Source organism: Caretta caretta, chromosome 14 (genome assembly GCF_965140235.1).
Source record: "Caretta caretta isolate rCarCar2 chromosome 14, rCarCar1.hap1, whole genome shotgun sequence".
NCBI classification, from domain to species: Eukaryota; Metazoa; Chordata; order Testudines; family Cheloniidae; genus Caretta; species Caretta caretta.
Genome location: NC_134219.1, coordinates 16,613,985 through 16,639,178, shown reverse-complemented (window position 1 = coordinate 16,639,178; position 25,194 = coordinate 16,613,985). Strand labels below are relative to the sequence as shown.

Genomic DNA, 25,194 nt, shown 5'->3' with positions numbered 1-25,194 from the left:
CTGTATCGTGAGAGCAGTTTGGGCTTTAAAGGAAGAATGGGCGGTGTTGTAAGACTGGTGACCACAGGGTATTTTACACTGCAGTGTAAGCCCACGGTTAGTGGGACTCCAGTCAGCTGCCCTGTGTTAGGGAACTCTGTGCTTGAGCGTCTACATTGTGTTTTAACCCTATGTTAAGACTTTTCTAACCTGTGCTTGAATGTAGGCCTCTGGCATCCACACTGGAGCGTGCAGACCAGCGGCCCTGGTGCCCCACCTCCACCCCAAATGTGGCCACTCTAGCCCGAGGACTGTGGGAACACTTCACTGCGTGCTGTGCACGCTACAGGAAGTTGGAAGCAGCTGGCTTTGCAAAAGGCTTCATGGTTCGCTCTCCCTTGCAAACCCTAAGGCTCTAGAACCTGCGAAGTAGGAGGGCCCCGGTGCTCGGGCTGCAGTCCAAGCCCAGAAGTCTACATAGCAATGAAACAGCCCCACAGCCTGAGCCCTGCGAGCTCGAGTTTGCAGATGTCTAGTTGCTGTTTCGACATAGCCTAAGACTCCTATACCCAAGTCTCATTGTTAGTGAGCTCTCTCTCTTCCCTGCCCCCCAAGGCCCAGATCCCAGGGGCATTACCTTTCTAAATACCTTTGTGGATATGGGCCTGAGTCCGTACGCGAGATGGATTCCAGCTAGCCCTGTGCCTCTGACCTTCTTTCAAGGTAACAAGTCCTACGTGCTCAACATGAAACTGCTCCAGTTTTATTTTGATCCTAATCTCTGGCTGCAGTTCCCACCAGTAAGATTTTCCAGCCTTCGCAGGCTATTTGATGTTAACAGATCCTCTGGCTTGTTACACTTGGGGAATTTTTCCCACTTTAAAAGTGGAGCAGGTTATGCTGTCTCACTGCTCTGGTAGGAAAATGTGCTTTGAGGTAGCTACATAAATATAGGAGAGACCCTCTCATTTGGAGGACTGTACTTTTCAAATAGCCTGTTTGGTGCCATCAGGCAAAGTACCAGCAAACTTAATAAACAAATAAACCAATCCAAGGTAAGATAAAGATAGGAAATCTCTCCTGCTGATCTTCCTCTGTCTGATGCTTTCATATGAGGGAATCTAGGCTAGTGATTAAGTGCAGACAACTGGGAACCATGGCTTCTGGGTTGCATTCTGCCCCGATTTTGAGCATGTCACTTAACCTACCCATCTGGTAAATAAGGGATAATGTACATCTCTGGGGAGTGTTGTCAGGCTGAAGTGTTTGTAAAATACTCTGAGATCCTCTGTAAAGTCTTAGCAGCATAAGCTCTTGAGAAAGGAAACATCCTAAGAATTGATTATGCAGAGAGACAAATTTTTTCTGATCCCTTAAAAATGACTGAACAGTTTTTTTGCTTCTTCTCAGGAAATTCTCCAAGCCTTACGGGAGGAAACGATGTAACCTTTATAAATATTTCCAGCAGGTGTTGCACTGTGATTGAGGGTGTTTACTTTGGTTTTGGTTTTTCTCTTATTACCATTTTACGTACATATTTCTGCAGCTATGGAATTCCCTGTTTCCTGTCTGTGCCGGTACTGTCCCTAAGTGTAGCCAGCTGACAGTTAAGTCTCTTTTGAGTAGCCAGTTTGTTATGTTCTGGCACCAGCTCCCTGTGTGGGGAAGAAGAAAATGTCATTAGTGACTTCACCACGTACCCTGTCTAAACAACTAACCCTAAAGACTATTAGGTGCAGTACAAACTTTTTAGTGATCAGTTAGCAGCCAGATGTGATTTAACCAGTTACTGTCATTGGGGTTGAACCAGGGTCCAAATCCATCCTCTAGTCTGGGTTGCTTCTACCCAGAACAAGATGAAATTTTTTGGCCAAAAACGTCAGCTTCTGGTCCCCCGAAACATTTTGTAAATTCATGTGAAATTCACCAAATTGTTTCAGTTAAAAAAAAAAAAACTGGAAAAAATCTAAATGTTTCATTTTGACATTTTCGAAACAAGCTGTTTTGATATTTTGATCTGAAATTACTTTTTGTTTTGAAATCTACGTCCATTTTTTTGAGTTAAACTCAAAAACGAAACCAAACATTTTGTTTCAGGTCAAGCAAAATGTTCTGTTGGACCCGAAACAATTTTTTCCTCCATCTTCAATTTCCTGAAAAATCCAGGAAACAAACCTTGTTTTTGGTTGACCTGAAATGAGGTTGGTTTGTTTGGGCAGCAAACTGAAAATCAGTCATTCACACTGCTCTGCTCCGACCTGGAATTGCTTTAGGAAAGGGGGAGGGGATGGTCTTATGGCTAAAACACCGGACTGGGGATTTGGGTTCTGCCATTGACTGGTTTCTGCCATGTGACCATGGGCTGCCCTGTGCCTTACATTTCCCAATTGTAAAATGGGGTTAATAGTTTCCTCTAAGTATTAATATGAGTTTAAAGTGACCTGCAAAGGGTTTTTAAAAACACGGAGCCTGTGACCTTTTTTTGCCGCTTTATAGGAAAGAAGTTGGAGGTCAGGCAGGCATGGGACGGGTTCGGAAAGGGACAGGCAAGGAGGAAAAGGAAGTAGGATGCAGCAAATCAGTGAGCCAGTGGAGGAGAAAATGGCCACACAGAGGCAAGAGAGGACGGGAGGCAGTAGCCAGTTTGCTGCAGTCAGGTGTCCCAGACAGTGAAGAAGGCTCACCAATGTGAGGGAAACACGTTATATGGGCATACAGACCTGATTCAAAAGTTAATTATTTTTATTCCTTAAGTGAGTTCCATCCTGATAAGCTTTTAAAGTAAGTTTTTTTTTCTATCCAGATGAAAACTCTCAAGAGAAGCTGTCTCAGTTATGTCTGCCTAGTTCCTAAATATAAAGATAATTGAACTGCCATTTGTGAGATGAGATTACTAAATTGTCTCATTTGTGAGACAACAATGACATCTGGTTATAAACTGTCCAACTTATTTTGAATTTTGCAGGTGAATTAATGTTGCGTGGCTGCTGGTTGCTAAAACAACGAGGAGTCCTTGTGGCACCTTAGAGACTAATAAATGTATTTGGGCATAAGCTTTCATGGGCTAAAACCCACTTCATCAGATGCATGGAGTGAAAAATACAGTAGGCAGGTATAAATATACAGCACATGAAAAGATGGGAGTTGCCTTACCAGTGGGGGGTCCAGTGCTAACAAGGTCAATTCAATCAGGGTGGATGTGGCCTATTTCCAACAGTTGACAAGAAGGGGTGAATATCAACAGAGGGATATTGCTAAAGTCTTTTAAATCTGTTATTTTTCTAGGATTTGCGTTACATTTGGGGTAAGCTGGTGATATAATGTCATCTTGAGACCTTTACACGTAGGCAAGCCCATGCCAGCTTCCTTAACAGTGATCTCTGTTCTGCATTTTTGATATTTTGGGGGAGAGTTCGCAAATGTATAGTCTCAGTGTGCATACACACAATACTATATTTAGTAACTGCTGGCTTAAGCAGGATTTTTCCAAGGTGATGCTAGCTAGTGATGATTTAATTGGACCCTGATTGGACCAAGTTGCCTGGTTCCAAGGTAGACCTCACACCTGACTTGTCTGAAGGCCAAGGAAGGCGCTGAAAGGCAGAGTGACCAAAGCTTGCAAACCATAAGAGTCGAGGGTGAGGCTGAAAAGCCTTTGGGGTCAACGAGCCCCCTTTGGGACGCTTGACCCTAGAACCCTAAGGCTGATCGCTTCTGGGGCAGAAAGTCATGACATCCATGAAAGGGCCACGCCAGCCTTTGACCAGTCTCCCGGTACCCAAGATAGCCAGCTAGTGAGAAGGGCTGTGTCAGCAACATCACCAGCTGGCTCTTTGATTGCAGTCCTAGCTCCTAATGTGTGCAAGCGCGGAAGATTGCGAAAGCTGAAGCATTTGCAAACCCTCCCTCCCCGCTTAGCTTAAGTATCTTATTTTTCCTTTTCTTGTTTTTTTAAATGTGTATCTTTTGTTTTTATTAGCTGCCTTTTTACTCCCTAATTGTTCGAAAGTTTGGTTGTGAGTGAGCTCCTGTAGAGTCTCCAAGGAGAAGGTTTCAGAAAGAAGGTGCGCCCAAGTTTAAAGAGCCCTGAACCATCTGACAAAGCTACTCAGGAAAGTGTGTTCAGTGTTCTAACGGTCCTAAGAAACTCAGACTGTCTCATGCACATTTTGGTCTGTAAGAGCTGCCTACACTTTGCTTTTCCGAGTTCTTTAGGGCCTGTATTGTGACATCTCTGTTCGTGGGCGGGGGAGAAGGGTTAGCCACCACAGAGGAATTGAAATTGTGGGAGGCAGCTTTGTAATTGGCTGGGAGGTTGTGGTACAGAGAGTGAACAATCATTTGGTTTCGGTATCAAAATACTTAACCAGCTCCAAATGGCAGATTGGACTGACTTGGGTAAACATATTTAATTGGGGGTTACTAACAAGTGGGCGGCCACCTCCTTAAATTGCTTCTTAGGAGCTGTAAGGGTTCTATTCGACATAGGTTCTTACACGGCGCCCATCACCGTGGTGTCTGAGCGCCTGCCGGTAGTGCATTAAGCAATGGGACTAATGTCTGTCACAAGTTTGTTGTTCTGAATTGATGGTTATTTGTATTGATTTAATTCCAACCCAGTATGCTGCTAACGTGTGGAATTGACCTTGATTCATTAGCTCTGTTGTTTTAGTCTTCATTTAGTATTGTGAACAGTATCTTAGCTTGGGTGAAAAGTTCTCGAGTTTATTTTCATTTAATAGCTTTAATAAAACATGTTTCTTTCACTACGTACCATGGGCTCAGGATCCTTGAGGAGCCGGAGGGGTATTAGCCAGTCAACCAAAAAGCCCAACCAGCCTCCATTGGTTACTCTTTGGTTCTCCCAGCATGCAGCTCCTCCCAGGCCCTTACTTCCTTAGCAAGACAAGGGAATTGGTCCTGCTTCGGGAATTGGTCCTGCTTCGAGCAGGGGGTTGGACTAGATGACCTTCTGGGGTCCCTTCCAACCCTTATATTCTATGATTCTATGACAGCAACAGCAGACTTCCCCATGCCAGGGCAAACCACATAGGGCACCTTTTCCTCACTGCCCTAGACTGTGAGAGCGCACCAGGCCACCCCCATGGCATGCCACCTGGGAACAACATCAACTCTTTCTGGGCCCAGTCCTGCCAACTCTTTCTGGGCCCAGCTGAGTGCCCTCAGGAGAGCTGCTCAGAGCTTTGCTGCAGGTACTTGGTGCCTTGCAGCCTTGGGCCCACGACTCTCTGCTGCCTTGCACCTGTTTGCTATCATGCTGCCCTGTGCAAAGTGGGTGTAAAATGCTTCTGCTGGTGTGAGTGAGCAGAAATTCTGACCTGCTTGTGCGTCATGCTTTCTTTGCTCCAGGGTAAATAGCGATGCATAGTGCAAGGCAGCACAGAACCTGGCCCATGGTCTTCTCCTCCCTGCCAGCTGAATAGAGCAGTGGAAGGAGATAAACAATTAACTAATCCCTTCTGGAATACAGCACCTCCACTGGGATCATTGCTGCATTCCTGACGGACAGAGCCCAGCTAGGTTCCACTTTAGGCTGGGAAGATTAGCTACCTTTGATGCCATTGTATCTACTAGGGCTCCCCCTTAACCCAAGGCACAATGGTGGTTGTCCTGCTGGTACGGAATGGGGTCAGAGGAGCGGACTGCAAGTAGCAGTGAGTGGTCAACCCCTGGCTCCTCTAGTGGGGGCCTTCCCACGCTGTGCAGCAGCAGACATTGATCTCAGTGGATCCTCTCCACACCAGTGTGATAACCCTTTTAAATGCAGATTGAGGTGGGGAGCTGGGGGAAAGCCGTGGTTCTGGCCACGGTCACATCGGGGCAGGATTTTCTATTGCAGACACCTCCTTAGAAGAGCAAAAATCCATTGAAGTACACTGAATCGTGCTGGGGTTTTCACTGCCATCACTACCTGTGAAATTTCTCTGTAGTTTCACTGTAAAGACCCATAGGAAGGAATGGCGCTCTAATGTGGTATGTGTGCTTGCCCTCTCGTGGGCAGGCCAGGTAGAGGATAAGGGTCTTACTACTTTTGACTGAGGGAGATAGAGCTCTCTTCTAGCTCAAGTGACAGGCTGGTGGTTTGGGAACTGCAGGACCCAGCTCCTCCAAAAGCGTAGGTTTATACAGCTGTTGTATCTTATCTGCTGTGTGTGGTATATGTAAATGTAAGACATTGCATAGGGGAGGGAGTTTGCAAAGGCCAGAAATTATTTCCATAATAAACTCTGTCTAGATTCTTTCAGTGGTAGCTCTCAAAGTGCTTTACAGAGGAGGTGAAGCGTCCTTTCCATTTTGCAGATGGGAAAATGGAGGCACAAGGGGTGAAATGACTTGCCCAAAGTCATGCAAGAGGTCAGAGGTGGAATTTGACAGCTCCTTCCTCCCCAGTGTCTTCTAACCCCCAAATCCGGTGGATAGGACACTGACCGCACTGCCTGCTAGTGACAAACTGACCCCACCACGTGGAAGTGTTCCAAGGCGTGGGTATTGAATTCACAGTACTCTAAAGGAGAGTGCAGGGGGGCATCTCTCACTGAGAGGGCTTTGTATGGACTCCCCTTGCCACTGCCTTCACTCTTAACCCCTTAGCGTTCCAGATTGCTTAGACTGCTCTGACAAAATCTGTCTGCTGACGCATCTCGGCTCCTCTTGTGACTTGTGTCTCTCGCTATCCAGCTGGGTGCCAGATTTCTGGAGACAGTTGATTGTGCAATTGCACGCTGGAGCTTGGGGCAGGATTGCCCTAGAGAAGGAGGTGTGCATAGGGACAGGGTCCCTCGTGCAGCCTGCTTCAGCTTGAGATGAAACATTTCCGTTGCCTCTGCTTTGAGCAGGGAACTGAGATCGCAAGCGCTGCCATCATCTTTTTCATGCTCTGTAGGTCTCTCAAGGTAGAGCCTAAACAATTTGAACTTTGCCTTGATGATTTGGTGGCTGGGGAGGGCTTGCGCGGCTGAGCAGGAAGCAGAAGCCAGCTGCAGTAGTGGAAACTTTCCAGCATAGATTGCAGCCCCCCACCAGAACTTTGCCCTCCCCCCCCCAAAGCCTCATGCCCACCGGCAGGCCCCACTGATCAGCACCTCCCCCTCCTTCCCAGCGCCTACCACCTGCCGCGGATCAGCTGTTTCGTGGTGTCAGGAGGCGCTGGGGGGGAGAGGGGAGGAGCAAGGGTGCAGCGTGCTGGGAGGAGGGGGCAGGGTTGGGAAGAGGCAGGGTGGAGTGGGGATGGGAAGAAGCAGGGTGGGGCATGGGGGAAGGGGTGGAGTGGGGCAGGGCCTGGGCAGAACCCGGGGGACACCCCCTGGCAGATTAGAAACTCGGCACCTATCAGAAGAATAGTCTTGTGACTAAGACACAAGGCCTGGAATCAGGACACTTGAGCTCTATTGCTGACTCTGCCACTGATCTGCTGTGTGACCTTGGTCAACTCACTTTGCTGCTCTGTCGCCGGTTCTTCCATCTGTCCAAGAAGGGATGATAGCTCCCTGGAGCAGTGTGAGGTCACTATGGTGAAAAGTGTCATTGTGCTACCCATAGACAATATATAAAATAACTAGTCCATTTTGAATGTGCATAGGGACAGGCAGGGGACAAGGGGCAAGTCCCAGGGTTGGAGTGTGCGTGTCCCGATCAGAGACAGTCCTCGGAAGCAGAGATGAATGGGAACACTTCTCTGGCTCCCTACATTGAAGCCAGGTTCTGCAGCTGCAACTGTAAATCCCACCCTGCTTTAAGTCATGTCCCAGACACACCCCGCCTAGCAGATTAATTCATTGTGGTTTTGACATTCTCCAGAGCATGAAGCCCAGAACAGGACACCAGAAGTGCCGGGAGCTATAGAAAGCCTAGCTGGTTCTTCCTGGTTAACGAGTTACTCAGGAATCTTTGTGGGGTCAGTCTCAAACCATGGAAATACTACAACTCCGCGTTCCAAAGCCCAGGCACGTCTGTTTTGTCTTTGGTAACCGACCTCACACACTCTCATTCACTCATAGGACCCTGCTTATTAGCCACTGTGGCTCACCCCACACGTCAAACGAATGAATAAACCTTGTAGTCAGAGGCCAGAGCTGCTAAGCCCACATGATCCCTAGAGACATTTTCCTTATGCAAAACAGAAACTTTCTATAGAGACGTTGCATGTGATTTTCCTGTAACTGTTTCCTTTTATGGTACAAATGGAGAGCTGAACTGTACGTATACTTCAGGGCTGAGTCAGAGAGCAAAGATCTCCAGCAGCACGAACCACCTGGCTTTCCCAGGGTTTGTTGGTTCCAAGCATATGTTTTGTATGGCCCAGTTCTTGCAAACCTGAATACTGCTGCAGTGTTTCCAGTGGAAATTTAACAGCAATGCCCCACTTGTAACCCAAAGGAAGAGACAGACCCAGGTGACTACCAGTCTAGGTGCTGGTGTGGCTGGGGGCTGGTGGGTGTAAGTGATGCCTTTCTTCTCTTTTGTTTCACATGGGTCCTTTGCACTCGGTTTTGCATTTTAGGGTCAAACGACAAATTCTATGTGACACTCAGCCACACTCACTAAGCCTGGTCTGTTCGCAGTGTGACCTATAACTCAGGCCAAGCTTGTTCAAAGCATGACCTGGATCTGCTGAAAGGGGTGAGAAGCTGCTTACAGGGTGAACCTGGCCTGCGTTTCATGAGCGATTCCAGATCCAGGGATCTGGATAAAGTGCCTGCCCTCCCCACCAGGAGAAGCACAAAAGAACCAGCGGCATCTAGGTACAAAGCCATCCCCATACACAGAATAAAAAAGTAAACCCTACAGTCAAACTCTTATTGACTTCACTGGGAATTTAACTTGGGCCAGCAGGGCACAATTTGACCCATTGAAAAGTATTAAGAGGTGTGGGGTTACAGGAAACTACTCTGCAAGATTCGTTGACGTGAAATTCAATGAAAGAGGCTTTCCCGCCCTCTGTGAACTCCTTAATATTCTAAAAATCCCCAAACTCCCCCAACCAGCATGTGTCTGTTCAGTAAATAATTCCACCCCCAACCAGTCAGTGACACAGAACCCAGATAAGCCTCCTTCAAAGGAGCTAAACCTGCTTAAACCCAGTCCTGCTACCTGATCTCCCCCTCCTAATCCTGCTTGTCTGATAACGAAAGAATAAACTCTTGTGAATCTCAGCATTGCTTTCCATGCTGGTGGTGCTGAGGAGGAGGTCTCTGCATTGTACAAGGCAGGGAACTTGGAGAATAAATAACCTGCAAGGAAACAGAATCACTTCTTGAGTTGACCACAGAGGTAAACCATGATCATCCCAATTTCCAGAAAGAAAGGAATGAAGCTGATGTCCTCCCATTTTTTCCAGGGGGCAGCACAAAAGTGACTGACTCTATGAAATGCTCACATTGGCTTTCCCACCAGCTCAGCAGTGAGAACTCTAACGTAGGGGACCCAAGGATGTTTTAAAGCCACATCTCATCTGCTCAGAGCAAATCAGTACAACATGGTGCTTAAAATGCTGCCGGCTGCTGCCCCCTTGTTTATGCTAGGGCTCCTGGCTGTGAAAATGAAGCAGTAGTAGTAAGGGTGGGGAAATTTTAGCAAAGAAATCCCAGCGTAGACACAGCTGAAGGTCGTGCAGCCTCTCTGACCCAATTAGTGGCCCAGTGGAGCCTCCGCCCTGTACTGAGTCTGCTGTCACAGTGGTGCCAATTACTGCTCGTTACCATAATGGGCTCCTTGGCGTGATGTGGATGCCCCTCCCCTGGGGACTGAAACCACCAATTAATTTCACATAGAGCCTGATCCAAGTCCAATGGGAGTTAATGGGAGTCAGTTCATTGGCTTCATGGGACGGAGGATCCAGTCCCATCCAGAAAGGCACAAAGAAATGGTGATCTAGAGGTAAAATACAACCACAAATCTTAAAATAAACAATGGAAGGTTCTGAGTGTTTTAATTTCCAGTCTAGTGTTCCACTAACCCTTGCTCCCAGCAAACAAAAGGGGTATTTAGTCATCATGGCATTTGGATATATGAATCCAGATGGTCCAAACTGATCCAGGAAAATCTTCAGTTGGGGTGACATTAATCTCTGTCTGCAGTGGAAATAGCAAGGGCAGCGGTGTGAGGGAGAGGTCAGTGCCACCTTTCCTATTGGCAGCCCCTGTGAGATGTGCCGTGCCTGTGGTGGGTGCAGGCAGCTAATCTGAGGGCAAAGTCCAATGAGTCAGTTGGGAGCCAGCAAATCAGACAGTTAAATGAAGGAAGCTGTTGGTAGTAAAATGGCTGCCCTGTAACTGCTGCATGGGAGAGCCCTGGATCATCCCATGGCACTGTAAGTCCCTGTTGCTGTCTTTTCCCTATAAGAGTCTTGGAACGGTACCGGCCACAAAGGGTTGGGGAAAGCTGAGAAGGAGAAAATTCCCCTGAGAGGAGGAAGTTGTGCTGTTCCTTTGCTGCTCACTGTGACTACCATTACACAAGGCACTGGGGAGACCTCATCTGGACTCCTGTGTGCAGTTCTGGTCTCTCATGTTTAAGAAAGATGAAATCAAACTGGAACAGGTGTAGCGAAGGGCTACTGGGATGATCCGAGGAACGGAAAACCTACCTAATGAGAGGAGACTCAAAGAGCTTGGCTTGTTTAGCCTAACCAAATGAAGGCTGAGGGCAGAGAATATTGCTCTTTATAAATTCATCAGCGGGACAGACACCAGGGAGAGAGAGGAGTTATTTAAGTTAAGCACCGATATGGACACAAGAACAAATGCATATAAACTGGTCATCAGCAAGTTTAGGCTCAACATTAGGCGAAGGTTTCTAACCATTAGAGGAGCGAAGTTCTGGATCAGCTTCCCAAGAGGAGCAGTGGGGGCAAAAAACCTCCGATGTGGGTCAGAATTGAACCAGCAATCTCTGGGGGAAAGTCTCCCAATCCTATAACCAAACTGCAGCTGTTTTAGCTGAACATTTCACCCAACAATGGGACCAAAGAGCCCTTGTGACAGGAGAGTCTATATTGGTTAGAGGCTTCTTCATTCATGAATCTTGGACTCAAGGGCCTACACAGGAGCCACATGTGCTTAGGAGCTCTTCATCCTAAACTGCTGTTTGAAATGATCCTAAAGAAAACCTCCAGCTGGTGCCTACCAACCAGGGGAGTTTACAGCAGAGAAAGGCTTGCTTTAGTTTGTAACAGGAAAAAAAAAAAAGAGAGATCCATGGGGACAGACAGCCATATTTAAAATAAGATAAAAATCGGAGCCCATCTTAACCTATTTGTAAATAATTTGGTGGTGCAGGTGGTTTTTGTTTCCACAAGACTCAAAATGCCAAACAGTTTGGAAACTCTGGTGACAGAAATTTGCTCTTGACCAAGAATCAAAGGGCCAGATTCTGCAACCCTTACTCAAGGGAGTATCCTCTTTGATGTCAATGACACTGCTTGCCTTAGTGAGGGCTACTCAGCACGAGTAGGGGTTGCAGAAATTGGTCCAGCATGAAAAGACTATGATGATGCTGAACAAGCCTTAACTACAGTAACCCCATATCTGTACATCGTGTAAACAGTATTTGAGGGAATGGAGTCCCTCTGGTATAAAATGTATTTATAGGCACCAGGTGCTGAGGTGAATATAAATAGAGATGAGCTTTAATCACAAAGCTTGGATCTGAAACTGAATCAAAATTTCAACTTTTGCCTAGTTGGTCTGAGGTTGAGTGGTGGATCCAGTCTTGCAATCCAACGCCCTATAAAAATAAACCAGAGTTGCAGCATTTGGATCCTGAATGAAACTCCCTCAAAGTCCAGGGGATTGGGATCTCTGGTTCTAATTTGGGAATTGACCGATTCTGAAGGGAATGGCAACGAACCATTACTGTGCAGTGCTTGAAGATGAAGGTTTCCCAGAGGGACAAGATATTTGCTTGCTATCACCTTCAATGCCAGCAGGGATTTCACATCATCTCCCTTGAAATTACTCTAAGAAACAAGGAGATCCAGAGCTCTGTATGTCACCAGCTTCATTAAATATGGAGAGTCAAAGGTGATTTATTAGCCTGGTTCCACTTTGGGGGTGGTTCTGGTATCTGTGATACGTATTCTGATGGGTTTTGCTTTTTAGAGCAAACTTATGCACAGAGCAGAGTATTTCCTGAACTGGCACCCATGACAGTGAGGGTGGGGTTGATGTGGCTCTTTGAATTGCCAGTTCAGGGCCATTCAGTGTCACTGCAGACACCGAAAGAGAATGGGGAAAGCAAGGGATATTGGATTTTAGGAGTTGGTACTCCCAGCTGCTGGCAGTCACTTCTATCTATCACAGGTATTTCTATGGTGCCCATTGATACTGTTGTATCTGAGCACTGTTACCCGTTCAATGTAATGAAGAGGGAGGAGGCAGGCTTGGGGGGGGGGGGGGAAAACATCAGACATATAATAGGGTCCCTTGCTATGTAGTCTAGCTCCCCTTGGTGGCTGTTGGGGAGAAACAGCATTGCTTACTTAAGGTCACATGATCTGGTTTAAAACCAGTGGCATTGTCTAGATTTTAAAAAATTGAGGGTTTAACTACATAGAGAGACAATGTTCCCTAGTGGACAGAGCCCTGAGCTGGGACTTGGGAGTTCTAGCGTGTCTTTCTGGCTCTGCCCCTGGCCTGCTTGGGAAGATCACTTTCCCTTCCTGGGCCTCAGTTTCCCCACCTGTATAATAAAAATGCTGCTGCTTACCTCTCTTCTTAAAGTGCTTTGAGATCTGCTGCTAAAAAGTGCTAGGTATTAGTTCTACATGTCTGTTAGACTTAACCCTTATAGCACTGTTCATGTCAAAGCACTTTGCAAAGGTGGGTAGGAATCATTGGCCCCACTTTATGGATTGGGAAACCAAGGCACAGAAAGCTAAGTGACTTGCCCACGGTCATCAAGCACTCCTTGGTAGAGCTGGGAATGGATGCTAGGACTTCTGGCTCCCATTCCTAATCCATTAGACAATGTCACTTCCTATTTTAAATATAAAAAGAAAAGGAGGACTTGTGGCACCTTAGAGACTAACCAATTTATTTGAGCATAAGCTTTCGTGAGCTACAGCTCACTTCATCGGATATATATACAACATGCCAAATCCATCCCAAGGGTAATTCCACGGGCTTTACAGGTGCTCATTTGGCTCCATACTGTGCGTTTTAAATGAAACACGGGTATCCCTCTTCTGAGGGCGAATTCAGACCCTTCGTCTTGGCTTTTGGGCTAAAATCAAGCCTAATATCCATGTGATGTGTCTGGGGGATGATGTGTCTGTCCTGCCCCAGGGGAAAAATCCCCTAGTTCATCTTGGTGCATCTACAACCATGATATCCTTTCCTATGTGCAGTTGCTGGGGCCTATTTTTGAGGCATGCTGCTGCCCCCTTGAGGAAGTTCTGTGCAGCTGCTTCTTGAAGTTCCTTTATGGGAAGAAGATGCATGAAGACATCCTGGGGAAAAAAAAATCAGCTTTCCAAAAGCTTATGCAAAAATACTTGGTTTGTTTTCTAATTTGTGTTCCTAAAATAACTTGCTCCCCTCCCCCTCCCCGAGCTCTTCCTTTTGAAGGGCAACATTTGCAACTTAGCGATGCTCTTCATGGCAGCTTCTTAGCCACAAAGTGACCATGACTGATGTTAGATGATTGTGTCCCTCAGCAAGGGGAGAGGACACTGAGGGTTGCTATTATTGTAACATTCAGGAGCTCAACTCTCTGTATGCAGAAGGGGGAGAATACTGGGAGCAAGGGGGATTTCTGTGACCTGCCAAGCAGAGAGTGCAATGATTCAGACTGGGTTTGAGGGTTCTCATTGCTTGTTGCCCTAAAGCCCAGATTAATGTAGCATGCCTGGCTGCATTAGAACAAGTTATTAAAAATGCTATTTTCTCCTTCAAGGCAATCAGCAAATCCAGGCAGCTGATCCCCTTGGCTTTCTTTTTTTAAACCTACAATCTGAAAACAAATCAGCATGTGAAGCTGAGATTTCCATGTCTCTCTCTCAATATATGGAGGGATAAGCAGGGATAAAATAACCTGATCAAGTGATGCCTGAGTGAAAGACCCAAAACAATATCTTGGGTAAGGGAAGAGAAGGCAGAGGTGCTCCTAGGAAACTTTAGGGGACACAGCAGAAGGGACATTGCTGGAACAATCATCTCTGTGATTGCAGGTTTCTGACTGCAGTGTGAAAGAGGCATCTTGGGCCACAGGCAAAGATGTGAGGTCAAGGGTTTCACTGTACAGCTATCAATGCCTATTTCTGTTACACCAAAGTATTTAAAATGCTAGCGGATCTGTAACCCCTTCAGTGGCTCGAGCCGATGTTTAAAGTATTGGTATTTCCAAAAAAGTGCCTCTATAAAAACGGACCTTCTCACTCAGTTGCCTGTGTGTCTTTGAGTCACATCAGCTCATTTTATTGACACAACTAAACTGTTACTCTTCTTAGCATCACAAGGGAAGATGATTTTGTGGTTAAGGCACTAGACTGGGTTGATCTCCATTCCTGGCTCTGCCACTGACTTCTTGTGTGACCTTGGGCAAGTCATTTTAATCTCTCTGGGTCTCCGCTTCCTATATATAAAATAGGGACGATAAGCCTTCCTTTGTCTGTCTTGTCTGTTTAGACTGTAATCTCTTTGGGGCAGCATTGCTTCCTATTATGTGTCTGTACGGTACCTAGGACAATGGGGCCAGGCCTCCAGACGTGGTGGTAACAATACAAACAAAAAGTTGATGCTGCTAGAGGAAAGTGAGTGAGCTGGAGTCTGTCCTGACTTGTACAACGATAACCCAGCTACTGAGTCCTAATCATGGGATGTTTCTTACCAAGGATGATGGAAGGGGGAAAATGAGCCTGGCTCAGGGTCAGATTCTAGGTTATCTGTCTTGGAATGGTAGTACAGTACATAGCTGGCTGGGATGCAGTAAGCTGGAAAGGGGGAGGACTTGCACTGGTGGTGTAGTTACAGTTAAATTCCACCAGATGTCACAATGAGGGGAAACGTGATGTAATTGCCCGAGAGACCTGTAATCCCACTGCCTGGGGCAGGGAGAAGTGGGGGAAGATCTGCCTTGATTATCCCAGTCAGTCAACATACCCTTCCTGAGAGCTGGCTTCATTAGGGGCTATGTCCCCCAGGGATCACCTTACTGCATCTGATCACACTCCAGTGTCTAGGACCCTTGGGACATTTTCAAGCCTCTATGCACCGTTTAAACCTATGGCTAGTACCATATAGATCCTCCTCATCCTCCCCTTGGGATCAGGGGAGCATGGCACCTCCTCCTTGTACATCGTATTCACGTTATTTCCAAGGAAGACTCAACACCTCTCACTGTGGACTTTAAAATGCTCCATAAAGCCTGCGCCGGGGATTGAGCACTCACACTCTGGGGAAGGGAGGGTCTCATGTCATGTCACCTTCCAGGTGACTAAACAGTGTTGACAGATGCCAAAGGGAATCCAGCCCTCCTCAGAGCTTCACGAGTTGAGAGCCGGTCCCTGTCCTGAGGAGTCTACATTTTGGTTCAGGAATAACAGATTGAAGAATGGCAACAGACAAAATGGGGAAACTGGCAAAACAAGGGTTGCAATGGTAGGAGAGCATTATTATTATTATTTATTTACTGTGTGTATTATTGGAGCACCTAGAAGCCCCAGTCCTGGAGCAGGACCCCATTGTGCTAAGCGCTGTACAAACAGAACCAAAAGACTGTCTCTGCCCCAAGGAGCTTCCAGTCTAACTACAAGACAAGAGATACCAGATGGATATAGACAGACGGGGAGTTCAAGTGGACAACAGGATGATATTGGTCAGCATGGCAGGCAGTGTAATTACTGTAAAGTCCCAGCACTAAGGGTTGAGGGGACAAAATGGGATAAGAGGGCAGCAGAAAATGGGGATCATCAAGGCACAGAACAGACTCTTTATTCTGTACACGTTTCTAGACTGTGCTCCTCTGAGCAGCTTAGTCCTTGGGGTGGTTTTTCTAGTGGTGGTATTAAGCCCCTGTGTGATGGGACATGCCCCCCTCCCACTGATAGGAAGGTTAACAAGTGTGCCTGCACTGGGGCAGTGCCCATTAGGCACACCTGCCGGACATGCACCACATGGCGAAGGCGAGTGTAAAAAGGTGAAACTGGCCCTGGAAAGGGGGAGTTTGCTTCGGCATAAGGAGGCTGCTGGGGAGCCTCAGTAGAAGGGGAGCCTAGCTAGAGGCAATGGCTAGCTTTTCCTCCCCATCTCCACTTTGGATGGGGCAAACTGACACTACAAGGGACCTGGGAGGGCTGCTTCCCGCCTGTGGCGGAACTGCGGAATGCCTCCAGGGACTACATGCAGATGAGCTGTAACTGGACTCTGAAAAGACCCTGGAAGTCAGCTGAACTCCTGCGGTGAACAATGAGAGTACCCAGGAGTGGCAAGTGACTCAACAAGACCACGACCAAGCCCAGGCTGATGGTTGGTCAATTTCACCTTGGAATGCCATGTTCGAAACCCATGGCAGGGGAAAGAGCGACCAACGCTTTGTAAAACTAGAGAAAAATGAAGATAAAATGTAGCCTGGATCAACAACAAAACCAAACCCCTCATGTGCTCTTGGACTGAAATTGGGAGAAGAAGATGCTCCACAAACACTACAGAAGATTGCAGGTGACATGTATTATCAGGAGATTTCTGGCAAGAAATGAGCTGGCCTCCTTGGAGCGTGAGGCCCCGATTGGCTGATCCATCACTCTCTCAAGTTCAACTCCCTGGACTGACGATACATCAGATAACTGAGCACCTGGCAGGCCACCGGCCTATATATGTCTGAGTACCCTCAACCCCCATAGACTTAGTGGGGTGGAGAGCTCTAAGCACCATGCAGGACCAGGACCATGGCTTGGCTTGCAAGGATACATTTTAAAAATGAATTTCAAAGGACCCTGTTGACATTTGTTCCCAACATTTCCTTTGATTTCTATCATCTGACGCTCTTCATAGAATATCAGGGTTGGAAGGGACCTCGGGAATGACCAGAAAATTAAAACCATTTAAGCTAGTAAATAGTTTAGAGCCCCTGGCTAGAAATTCATTTGTCAGGGTCTGAAAATGAATATTATAAAATCTAGAGAGACAAGGTGGGTGAGGTTAGGTAATACCTTTGATTGGACCTGGTGAGAGAGACAAGCTTCCAAGCTACACAGAGTTTTTCTTCAGGTCTGGGAAACATATTCAGAGTGTCACAACTATATAGAAGGTGGAACAGATTGTTCAGCATAAGTAGTTAGCATGTATTGCATGGGACCATTCAAGGTGAGGCTTGGTGTGAGTTCCAAAGCTTGTCTCTCACCAACAGAAGTTGGTCCAATAAAAAATATGACCTAATATCCTGGAATCAGCACAGCTACAACACCACCACATGCATTGTAAAATCTATTTCTGAAACTCGACTTTTCCACTCATTACAGCTTCGAACAAACTCCAGAGCCTGGTTCTCTGTGGGAGATTCACTGCATGCATGCAAATTCTCAAAACAGACTTGGCACTGGGCCTTGGGTGGCTTCTCTGCCGAGGGTTAATGTCATCCTCTATTCGCCCACAAGTAGCGTAAAAAACCCCAAGCTTCCCCCTCTGTGTAATATTTGATTTAACCATTGGTACCCCTCTCCCCCAATAGGTTTTTAGGTGGAGGGAGAAATTGACTATTATTGATACTTAAAATCTAATCCAGGCATAGTCAATAAGTGGACTATGGGCCAAATCTGACCCACTAAACACTTTTGAATGGACCCCAAAATCTTTTTATTTACTACTTATTATTTATTATTATTATCATCATCGTTATCATTTTTATTATTATTCTGTCTGGAGTCTTGACTTTGACTATGCCTTGACCAAGACATTTGAACTTTGACCTAGAGATGGAGCATGCTAGCAGTATTTGGAGAGAAACAGCATTTAACTAACCAGCAATAATGCATGTCCACTCCAGGGAACCTGAGACTGGAAGAGAAGCTGCAGCTACTGGCTAAATATAGTGTTCCTGAAAAGAGATGATGCTGTGGAAAGCAGAGACACAATGGCCTGTAATGGGGCTGTTCTGCATCCCAACCCTTAGGACGCCAGCACTTTCCTTGCTGCCCACTGCACGAATACTTAGGAGGATGTTCTCCAAAGAGTCTTAAAAGAATACTGGCAAAGTTGGCAGGTCCTGAATGAGACCCCTCTTTTCAATTCTTGTGTAGCTGCAAAACCATGCTGTAATTGTCTGCATGTTGTCCAGAAAAATAGGCCAGTAGCTAACAGGCCCAATTGTATAATAATGAACTTACCTAATGGCTGTCTTGGAAAATGGTCAGGAAAACCTACTGCCCAGGAAAAAAACATTTGGCGCTACCCCTCCAATGAGGATAATAAAATTAATGCTCTTTTACTTGCCCATCAACTGAAAAACAATTACTTGCCCTAGAGAAGTGGGGGGGGGGGGGGTAGAATTGTGTGAGGCTCTACTGCAATAGAAAATTTACCATGCATACTTAATTATCAAATAAATCCTTCAGGGCCCAATCCTGTGACAGGCTGAGTCCCTTGATCTACCCCCAGGGGAGCTGAGGGTACCTGGTACTTTGCAGTATCTGATGTTTCTCAGGCCAGTTCCCGAGAGAGGAACATACACAACACATAAATCAATGCCCCAACTGGCAGTTTACATTGTTGGCAGCCTCAGCACAGAGGCCAAGAATTGAAAGAGACCTGGAGACTGGTACGGAGACCAATTATAGTGTTTCAAGGTTTTGTAGCCTGCAGGTCAGGATTGAGACAGGGCAGCAATGGCAAAAGTCAAGGATAGAGAGAGGTTATTCTACAGGGACCCGTGGGACTGGCAACCTTCAGGACTGTCCTTTAGTTCCTCTCACAGCACTAATCTCCTATGGGAAAGTGATTCAGAGGAACAAACAAATCATCCCAGCAGGACAGGCCAATCTGCACCCGCCCCTGAACTCCTTTATTGGCTGCCCATTAAACAAGGCATCACATTTAAATTCCTCAAAGCCCACAAATTCTGCATGTCTATATCTTGGATGCTGTCTCCTATTCCATCCCTCCCTTGACCCATCTTCTCCTGCCACTGTTTGAACCCAAGCTGCTAGGCCAGGGGTGGGCAAACTATGACCTGCGGGCCAGATCTGGCCCGCCACCCATTTTAATCTGGCCCTTGAGCTCCCAGAAGGGTCGGGGGGCACTCCATGTGGCTCCTGGAAGCAGCGGCATGTCCTTTACCTCAAACGGCTCCCAGAAACAGCGGCATGTCCCCTCTCCAGAGCTAGAGGCCCTCTTTGCTTTCTGCCTCAGCCTCTCTCTCGGTTCTTGTCTGTTCTCAGTTTGTGTCATTCCTCTCGCACGCACAGTCATTGCACCTGGTCACAATACCCAGTACTAGTTTCTAGGCAGACTCTATTAGGCTTTGTTTTAAGTATGGCCTCCTTAACTGTCCCGGATGTCTATCTTAACTGAAGGTCTTGTGTGCACACGTCAGTTTGAATGTGGTTTCAACTCAACCCCTAACAAGGTTTCACGGGCTGACCAGTCTTGAATCCCTGCTCTTTCTCTGTCCCATTCCTATCTCCCTACACTTTACCGTGCTGTACCCTAGGTGTGGCATACCAATCCCTGTTCAAGGCTGTTAATCCCACTCTTCACTGATTTCCTCTTAAAAACGCACCTTCTCCAAAGCCCACAAAAACCAGTTCATCTCTATACAAGGAAGAACCCAAAAGCCCTACTAGGGCTCTGAATTCCCTCTTCTAAATTCCCCAGTATATACAACCCTCAGGGTTGCTGAGCTCTTCAGAGAAGGGTTGCTCTTTGTGTCTTGTACAGCACCAAGCATATTATGAACACTAAACAGCCATCAACAATAGGGAAATCTTTCCTCAGAGTCCAGTCTGACACATTGTGGCAGGACTTCACCATCCAGACAGGCTCAATCAGATCAACTTTGCTTCCCAGGACAAATTATCTCTATTTCCAGCCTTCCAGAGTCACCTCAGCTTCTGCATGCTAGGCTGCCAGCAAACAGTTTCAGACATCACCTTCTCCATGGGTCCCCCTGCTCTCATCCCCCTCTCACTCACACTCACATAGCAATAATTAGCATGGAGTCTGCACTCACTCCCTGTGTCTGAATGAAACAAGGCCTGGTATAGTTTCACAGCAAACCTACCCCATAGTGCAGAGTGAGCAACAGAACCCTGTATTTTGGGCTTGCAAACTGAAGCAGCTGTCTCCAGGAAGATGTGCAAGCGTATCAGTACCGCTTTGCTGCATGCAAATAAAGAGCGCTACAGACGTAGAAGAGCATTTTGTATAGACTCTGGAGCTGTGTGGGACCTGGCGTCCTTTGGGAGCGCCTTTCTCCTGGTGTGAAGAATAATAACAAGCTCTGACCACGTGCTTTTCAGCAGTAGATGTGCATGACTTCTACACATCTACATTATCAATAACAATACCTCGCTTTCATAGAGTGTTATTCAGCAGTGCTTTAAAGGAAGCCGAGAGGGGAAGTGACTTGCTGCCAGCCGCTGACCGGCTGGGTGAGCTTGGGCACAGCTGCAAATAGTTCTCCAGAGCCCCAGCTCCATGCTCTGTTTCCCAGGTCTCTTTACCTCCACGGGTGACACCCGAGCAGCGGAAGCACTCAAGCTGGCAGACCCTCTGCTTTAAATGGAAGGGCATTGTCTGCGGGGGGACACTTCAACTCTGGAACTCATTTCCCACTCTTGGTCTGACAGAGCCTGGGTCTGTTGACCTTCAAGGCACACTGCCCAGCCTAGCTATGCTCCCAGGTTTTGGGGAAAGGGGTGGAATTGAAGAAATCAAGAGTGGGCAATTCCAAACCCTGAATGGGTGAAGAGTTCTTAAATCTCTGATGCACAGAGAGCAATGGTGGCTGGAAAATTCAGAGAAAGCTGAGCCAAGCCATCATTGGAGAGACATTTGAAAGAGCAGTTACTGGAGTCTTTTGCTACCACAGTCTCAGAGACCCATCATTAAAATCATGTGCAATTAAGGATTTAAAGAAATAGGGACCACACCCTTTGCTACTTCTTTAAGATGCAGGCTGTGGGGTCTGCCCCTTTGCTAACCTTTGCCCTTAGACCTAGCTCAGGCACAGCTAATGAGGGGCCAGAACACCCAGAGACAATGACCCTTCCTAGTGTAGGAGATCTTCCAAACAAATTTTTTTGAAAACCCAGTGTGAGGACTAGAGCCTTCACTAGAACTGCGTTTCCAAAAACTGTAGCTTTTCTATGGGTACGTCTACACTACAATAAAACCCCCGCAGCAGCGAGTCTCAGAGCCCAGGTCAAGTGACTCGGGCTCATGGAGCTTGCACTTACAGGGTGAAAAAAAGGAGTGTATATGTTCCAGCTCGGGCTGGAACGTGAGCTCCGAGACCACCTCCTGTCGCTGGGTTTCACAGCCTGGGCTCCAGCCCAAGTAGGAATGTCTACCCTGCTATTTTCAGCCTCAGAGGGTGAGCCCGAGCAGTTGACCTGGACTTTGACACTTGCTGCCGTGTGTTTGTTTGTTTTTTTGGCAGTTGCGATCCTTCGTCAAAGGGACGTTTGCTCAGTGGGAACTTAGTAGTGCTGACAGAGCAGAAGTCATATAGGGAGAAAGTTGGGCATGCTCTCCTGCAGTAACATATTTGGAGGGGAATGTCAGTGTGGAGTTACCTAATACTCGCCCTCATTCCTGCCTTCCAGCCCTCAACAGTTCCTCCCTGATCAGTGGAAGGAACATCAAGTCTCTGTCCTGCCCCAACCAGGCTACTGCTTCTAAAGAAGGGAGGGCGGAGCAGTGCAGGAGAGTGTGGGGAGGAAAAGAGGGGTCAAAGCTGCGTAGGGTTGCAATTGTCTAATCGCACAAACCGAAACACCCTCGACCTGCCCCTTCTTCAAGGCCCTGCCCCCACTCCAACCCCCCTACCTCTGTCGCTCGGTCTCCCCCACACTCACTCACTTTCACCAGGCTGGGGCAAGGGTTGGGGTTCGGAAGGGCGGTCGGGGTGCAGCCTCCAAGAAGGAGTTTGGGTGCAGGAGGGGGCTCAGGGCTGAGGCAGAGGGTTAGGATGCAGGAGGGGGTTCAGGTGCAGGAGGGGGTTCTGACCTGGGGCAGGAGTTTCAGGGTGCAGGCTCTGGGAGGGAGTTTGGGTGCATGAGGGGGCTCAGGAATGGGGGGTAGTGTGCAGGGTGGGTTCGGGATCTGGGAGAGAGTTTGAGTGCGAGAGGGGACTCAGAGCTGGGGCAGGGGTTTGGGTTGTGGCAGGGGGTTTGGGGTGCAGACTCTGGCTGGGTGGCGCTTACCTCAGGTAGCTCCTAGAAGCGGTGGCATGTCTGGCAGCGGCTCCTACGCTCACAGGTGGCCAGGCGCGCTGCCCCTGCCTGCAAGCACCACCCCCGCAGCTCCCATTGGCCACAGTTCCCCATTCCTGGCCAATGGAGCTGCTGAGGCAGCGTGCAGAGATGCCCTGGCTGCGCCTCCACCTAGGAGCCTTTGCCGGACATGTCGCTGTTTCCAGGAGCAGCCTGGAGTCAGGGCAAGTAGGAAGCCTGCCTTAGCCCCTTTGTGCCGCTGGATTTTTAGTGGCCTAAAATCTCCCGGATTGTCTTCACTAGCCTCCAAGAGATCAAGCCCAATTTTGGGAGACTCCTGGCCAAACCGAGAGGTTGGCAACCTAAACCTGCGTGGTGTGGGAAGTAAAGAGGGCTACAGCTCTGTCCCTCCAAGCCTTTCCCCATATCTATATCCTGCAATGTTTGTTCCCTCTTCAAAACATGCCTCAACTGATTCCATGTTAGTGCCTGTGTTCTCTGTCCAGCTCCTCAATCTGTGGGCCTCCACCAAAACCAGCTCTGCCCATGGGACAGAGGACAAGGCTGGGCAGGAAGGATCTGTGCGGGCCAGACCAGCAGCTGGGAGGCGAAGGGGTGATGCAGAGGCAATGAAAGGACTAACGTGCATCCAGTGCCTTCTGTGGCAGGTCCAGTCATGGCCAAGGAGCCAGAGGCAGTGGAGGAGGACACCTTGGCTGTGGTAAATGAATGAGGTGAGAAATTATTTAAAACAAACAAACAATCCCAAGGAAATTAACTGCCCCAGAACTTTGTGAATGCAGAGTTAGAGCTCAAACCTCTGAAACCAGAAAGTAAAGGGTTAAGGTAACACAAATGTAAACCCCTGAAAACCAGGAAATACAGAGACAAGGCACATATGAGCCCTGCAATGCAACCTTAACTCTGCCCTCCTCAAGCCATGCCCCAATATGCCAGTAACACCCATATGATCACTCTGCCCTTACAGACGCTACAGCCCATCCTGGGAACAAAGCACAGCGGCTCCACCAGGGCAACCTCCTTCACCCTCGCCCTGAGGATTTCTTCTGAGACATTCATTTCACTTACCCTCTCATTGATCCCTGGAGACCGCTGACATTTATGTCACCAGACTGACGGCAATCCCTGAGGCAAGATCACCTCTCATCTTTCACAGCAACAACTCTACCAATCTGCTCCAGCTACTCCCTCCACCTAATGGCAGTTGGAGCACATGTAGGCGAGTGCTGGAATTCAGAGCTGTAGAACACTGGACAAACAATGGAACATTCTCTTAGTCATTCCTTGTGTCTACTTATTATGGCAAGCCCCCTCACTGAGCATATGGAGGAAGGATGGGCCAGTGGTTAGGGGCCTCACGTAGGACTTGGGAGACCCAGGTTCAATGCTGGAGCAAAGCGGCTCAGGTTAAGGGGCTGTTTAATTGTAGTGTAGACTTCTGGGCTTGGGCTGGAGCCTGTGCGGAGTGAGGGTCTCAGAGCTTGGGCTGCACCCTGAGCCCGAACATGTACCCTGTAGCAAAACAGGCTGGGAACCTGAGTCAGCTGGCACAAGCCAGCCGCAAGTTTTCATTGCAATGTACCTGAGTCTCTCTGTGCCTCAGGTCGTAGTGCTGGGGGCACAGAAAGTAGTGCCTTGGGGGGTAGTAGTGTTGCCCTATTCCACAGGGGCAGTGTGAGGACAACTGAATCAAAGATTGTGAGGTGCTCACATAGCCTGCGGGGGCACCTTGACGGACAGAACCCCTCAGTGGCCCTGGCAGGAAGTTCAGTTTATATTGTGGAGGTGATGTGTGCATTTTAACTTTGCATGTCCTGGTTTTCTGAGGTTTGAGTGTAGCTGAACATGCTGTTCTGGAAGGGGATGAGACACCACCTGGCAACTTTGACTGGGTTAATGAAACTTTGGGACAGTTTATAACTGGGAACAGCTAGTACAAACAATTTTAAAACCAAAGGGGATGGGACTAGATAAGTCAGGGAAGCCTTGCACAATACTTTTCATGCAAGATTGAACATTCTCTTTGTACAGGGCTGAACAGATTTATTTCCTGCTATTCTTCCTTCTGCTACAGGCACCCAGGGAGATTTTGCATCACTCAGTCTCACGACAGGCTGCGGGAGTGGATCTTTACGGTGATCGTCGAGGTGGGAGTACGTTTTCTGGAGGGGATCTGGGCTGGCACCTTTCCCAAGAGGATGGAGGGTGGGATGAGAATTCTGTCCTCTCCCTTCAGTGTTGCAGGTTCCAATCCAATGCAGGACCAGGGCACACACATGCCTTCCCCGCTGGGCGGCTCTTTGGTGGGTGGGTGTGATGATGAGTTTGGTGGGTCTCAGGCCAGTCCCCCCAGCGTGCAGCGTTAGCTGTAAGGTAAGCCCCCAGCCAGGGCAGGGCACTGAGCCCAGGAACCCCAGCGAGGTCTCCCTCCCCTGCTACCCCAACCCCTCACAGTCTGCAGACGGGTCAGCCCATCCAGAGACACCCGGACCCAGCCCATGCCCCGCCTCCTCCCCCACAGCCCGCTGCCTTTACCATAGAGGCTGCGGTGAGCGTGATTACAGAGCGTCTGCTCCCTCCCTTCCGTTGAGCCTCCAGCCCGGCGGCCATCTTGGATCCGGGAAGCGAAGCCATAGCCCCAGGGCGGGGAAATAAAAGGCCCCACCTGCGCCGCCCGGAGGTAGAACTCAGCCTAGGCTTCTTCCTATCTTATCCTCGCCTTAGGTGCCGGTCACGTGGAGGATAACTGCGCTCCACCTCCATCGGTATCGATAATAGTTTAATGCCCTCACTCAAGATGATTGCGC

The 25,194-nt window shown here is 48.1% G+C and overlaps 1 protein-coding gene and 1 long non-coding RNA gene across 2 annotated transcripts in view; one reads left to right on the top strand and one right to left on the bottom strand.

Annotated features, from left to right (window-relative positions):
* Positions 1-1,332: 1,332 nt before the first annotated feature.
* Positions 1,333-25,185, bottom strand: LOC125621379 (uncharacterized). The gene is made up of 3 exons (XR_007352487.2): positions 24,923-25,185; positions 23,456-23,636; positions 1,333-1,634 (listed from the first exon to the last, which is right to left on the bottom strand). It is a non-coding gene; the product is annotated as an uncharacterized LOC125621379 (long non-coding RNA).
* Positions 25,033-25,194, top strand: part of PRPSAP1 (phosphoribosyl pyrophosphate synthetase associated protein 1) — a 42,155-nt gene continuing 41,993 nt past the window's right edge. Inside the window, exon 1 of the mRNA XM_048818209.2 lies at positions 25,033-25,152. The gene's annotated coding sequence lies outside the window, so the exon portion shown is untranslated. The remainder of the gene's footprint in view (positions 25,153-25,194) is intronic.